The sequence below is a fragment of the Neomonachus schauinslandi genome, chromosome 10, assembly GCF_002201575.2.
Source record: "Neomonachus schauinslandi chromosome 10, ASM220157v2, whole genome shotgun sequence".
Classification (NCBI taxonomy): Eukaryota; Metazoa; Chordata; class Mammalia; order Carnivora; family Phocidae; genus Neomonachus; species Neomonachus schauinslandi.
Window position 1 is genome coordinate 46,547,106 of NC_058412.1, and position 4,878 is coordinate 46,551,983.

The 4,878-nt window shown below is 34.7% G+C and overlaps 1 non-coding gene across 1 annotated transcript; it reads left to right on the forward strand.

Moving 5' to 3' along the window:
* The first annotated feature begins 4,327 nt into the window (after window positions 1-4,327).
* LOC123326045 lies at window positions 4,328-4,434 on the forward strand. The gene has a single exon (XR_006540835.1). It is a non-coding gene; the product is annotated as a U6 spliceosomal RNA (small nuclear RNA).
* The last annotated feature ends 444 nt before the right edge of the window (window positions 4,435-4,878 follow it).

Below are 4,878 nucleotides of genomic sequence, written 5' to 3' on the forward strand. Positions count from 1 at the left end.
CAGTGGCCTTGCCAGGAACCCTGTGGCCGCGTCCTGCCGGAAAGCCATTGCATGCATTATCGCTGCCAGAAACTGATGCTGCCCTGGGATAAGCGAACAGCACTAAGAACTCAACCTCTGGGTTTCGACTGCCAGACTTGAACTATTAACAGAGCCTGTGTGTATTACAGGGAAATAAGGCCTATTTGCCCTCTCTTGGGGTGAGGGTGGGCAATCCTGTTGGCTTCAAATACTTGAAGTTAATTAGCTCTTTGGAAAGGATTCCTGGCCAGGATTATATTAGTTATTTGTTTCCTGATGTTCATGGACATCAGCTAATATTTTCCTAAGAACAGACTTGAATGATAGTCTTATTTATAGAGGGAAAATAGACAGATAAAGGTAAAGATCAAGAGATTTTGTTTATAGTAGAGGAATCAGTATATTATCAAATAGTCTAAATATCGGCGTAGTGTTTGCTGTACAAAAGCTAGAATAACAAGAGTCCCCAGTTTCGATATTCATGGCACAAAACCAGTTGGTGACAAATAATTCACATATTCTGAAGTGTAGTCAGTAGTACACATGGATATTTTACTTTGAGATGAATAATACCTGAGTGGAAAACATTCCAAGTAAGCCCATTTATATATTTAGCATATTTGGGATTCAAATTAAAAAAAAAATTCAATTTTGAATTAATAAGCATGTTTACCAAAGTTGTGTAAAACTCTGCTACACAAAGTATGGTCCATGGGCTGATGCCAGTTTCTGAACGGCTTTTAATCAGTCCACAGACAGATAAGTACAGAGAATCAGGGCAAGTGCTGAGAAAATTTACAGCAATTTGATATTGCTGAAAATTTTCTATTGTATTTTGTAAAATGTCAGTCTGAAATAGATTGGAGATTGAAAAACAAAATCTCTACACCACAGATCATTTGAAGAGCGCCTGCCCTAGAGATGGACTGCTGGTCACCACTTCCTCACCTTCTCATAACTGGTCATTGCTAATGACAAACTTGATTTAACCATTCCTTTATTGTTGTTCATGTAGGCTTTATCCATCATTTTTCTATTATTAGTAACTCTGTTCTACAAACTTGGTACTTAATGTTTGGGTACCTTGAAATTTCTGTAGAGAAATGTTAATGGGTCGGTCAGTGACTCCAGTGTGAGCCACTTCTTACTTAGGTCCATTCTGGGGGAACTCAAAGCAGGAGATAATTTTGTAGAAACTGTGGAGTTCTTGTGTATAAGCTCCCTTACCTACGTGGTTGACCCCAGTTGAAGAACCAATATGTAATTTCTCTTACTAATAATAGATATATATTAATTCACATCTTTGACCCTTAGTTTCATCAAGATAAAATGATGTCAGGGTCATGGTCACATGGTTTAATGAGAATCGGGTCCCATAATTTCTGTATCACCCATTATCTTTACCACTCAAATTCTTAACAAATCTGGGTTTCAAATCCTGCTGCTGGCCCCCACAGACCATATACATTTTGTTTTCAAAATTAGGTGTCCTTAAGGATCTAGTACACCTCTATCTTTTACCCAATAACTACTTTTAGAGAACCCAACATTAGCTGGATCCCATGCTGGGCCCTGGGACTACAGCAGGAAAAATGGTGGAGAACATCTCCGCTGTCAGGGCACTCCTTATGTTGCAAGGGAGAAGAAATGTTAACAAATAACTACACATATTCTTATATCAATGACAAAAGGAAAAAGACAAAGTAATTGAATTTCAGTATAAGTAATGGAATATTAGGTAGTTATTTAATATGATGACATACACCTATATTTCCAGAACATATTGTTTGGAGAAAAGCAGGTTATCAGAGCAACATATATAAAAACTAAAAACATATTCTTGCAATTTTATGTGTATCAGTGCAGAGAAAATCATATTTGGAAGGAAATTCACTAGAATGCTAGTTATGTAATAATCTGTGCAGAAGAGCTTGGGAGTCATTTTTCTTTTACTCTTTGTACTTTGCTTAAGTGTTAATATTTTACTGTAAGCCTTTTGAGTTCTACAAAGGAATAAATGTTAGGTAATTTTGAATTGAATATTTTTTTTCCTAATGTGTTTTTTTTTTTTTTGTCTTTTAGTTGTGTTTTTGATGATGGAAGATTTTAATTGACCAATATTATCCTTTATAATTTCTACCTTTGATGTCATGTATAGAAAGACCTTCTCCAGAAAAAATACTATATTAATAATTGTATTCTATTTATATTTTTGTTTTCATGTTTTACTCTTAAGTCCTTGATTATTTTGAAATTTATTTTGATACATAAAGTAAGGCAAAAGCTGCTTTCCCCCTCCATAGAACTGGCCAATTATTTTCACACCATTTATGGAGAAATTTGAATATTTAAAGCTAACTTAAAACATCACCCCACTTATAAACTAGATAGTTACATAATCTGGTTTATTTCTAGGTTTTCTGTTTGATATACTTATCTGCTTGTCCAATCAGTGGCAAGTATCATATTATTTAAATTACTTTGAATGTAGAGATAATTTTATATTCTTTAATATCAGCCTCCATGTAATCTTTACATTTCCTTTCCATTATTTTTTTCAAATTCAAACATGGGTATTTTTCCCTGAAATGAATAAATTATATAAAATTATTTGAGAGAGAATTATCATATTTTTTACATTGAATCTGGAGGAATTTTAGAATAATTTTGTAAAAGTTTATAAAAAATGTATAATTAGGACTTTGACTTGAATTAAGTTAAACTCAACTAATTTAGTAATTACTTTCATATTTGTATTGTTCAATCTTTCTATTCAACACTAAGTTCATACAATATCCTTATTTATTGAAATCAATGAAGTACTGTAATTCTTTCTATATATATATCTCATACATTTATTATGATTTTTGTATGTATTTTACATTTCTTGTAATTGTGTTTGGAATATTTATTTTCTATCAGGTATCTATTGTGTAAATATCTGTTGTTATTGGGTGTACGATCTTTTAAAATTATTTGTCAGCAGTTAGATGACAATGATATGCCTGGTAAACATTGAAATGAGGAACTTTTCATGTTTTTCTGAGCTGTGGGAAAGTTCATATAGTAAGACCCTCTCTCCTCCTTCTCTTTCTTTTATCTTTCTCCGATATGAACATCTTTTCCCTTAAAAATTGGTATCTGGCCATCTCCTTTTCTGCTCTTTTCCTCTGGCTTTAGATGTGTGGTTTCATATTTGATCCATTGTTCTTTCATTCCTAGAGCCATTTTATCTCTCCACAAGGAGCCAGAGAAAAAATTGTTTCCCCTTTGAACATTGGATTTAAAAATTAGATAAAACCATTATTAGCACAACCTCACAGCGTGGGACTGGATGAGAGGCACCATATTTAATAGATGAGTGCAAATTAGTTCAGGGCCTTAGGAACAGGTCTCCAAAATGTTGAAAATTTTAAGATACATTATTTCAGGCTTAAATTTAATAGTTTTAATACAAGCTCCAGCTTCATCTATTACTAAGATATAGTAGTATAGCCAAAGAACCCACATGGAATAGGCTTATATACCATCCCCAAATAGCTTTATGTTTATTTCCTCAAATACATAGTGTATGACAGCCTTTTTCAAATGTAGTGTAAAGTTCTAGCAATTCCAAAATCTGTATAGTTGAAAATCAAGTGATTCAGTTTTGCTTTGTATTCCTACTTTTTGAAAATCAAGTGATTTGGTTTTATTTTATACTATTACTTTTCTTAAATAATTATTTTTGGGTCCTTTCTACATGCCACGAATTGTTGATATTACTAAAGATACTGTGGTGACTGCATCAAAATATTGGTCTAGTTGCATTTATATTTGGAGGGTAGATCATAAGTACATAAACACATACCTATTTTGGATAATAAGTATCTCAAAAATAATAAAACAGGGCAATGAGGTTAGAGTGTGATCCATGGGGTGTTGCTACTTTAGCTAATATTGTCATATGAGGCCTCTCTGAAAAGGTGGACAGAGAGAGGACAGAGGAAATGCAAAGAACCAAAGGAAGAACTAAGCTTGGCCTCCTCTAGGGACTGGAAAAGAAACTTGTCTTTCTGGAGCACAGGGAACAGAAGGAAATTGACAGGAGCTCACAGAGCTAGCCTGGAGCCTTGTCTATTTTGTAGGATGGCATTGAACTTAAATATTGGTCTCCCTCACAAAGATCATGCTCTATCAATGACAGTATCCTGTTGCCTACCTAATAAATGGTAGATACTCAATATATTGTGACTTGAAATAATATAGTTTCTCAAAAGGAGACTATACCTTTAATTATAGCTATTGTTTTAAAATATAAACGCAGGTGCTCACTTCGGCAGCACATATACTAAAATTGGAACAATACAGAGAAGATTAGCATGGCCCCTGCGCAAGGATGACATGCAAATTCGTGAAGCGTTCCATATTTTTAGGCATCAAAATCCAGGAAGCACTGAGAACTCCTCTCAAAATCAATAAAAATAGGGGGGCGCCTGGGTGGCTCAGTCGTTAAGCATCTGCCTTCAGCTCAGGTCATGGTCCCAGGGTCCTGGGATCGAGCCCCACATCGGTCTCCCTGCTCCGCGGGAAGCCTGCTTCTCCCTCTCCCACTCCACCTGCTTGTGTTCCTTCTCTCGGTATCTCTCTCTCTGTCAAATAAATAAATAAAATCTTAAAAAAAATAAAATAAAATAAATCAATAAAAATAGGTCAACACCCCAACATCTAATAGTAAAACTTTTGAGTCTCAGAGACAAAGAGAAAATCCTGAAAGCAGCTCGGGACAAGAGATATGTAATCTACAATGGTAGAAACATTAGATTGGCAACAGACCTATCCACAGAGACCTGGCAGGCCAGAAAGGACTGGCATGAT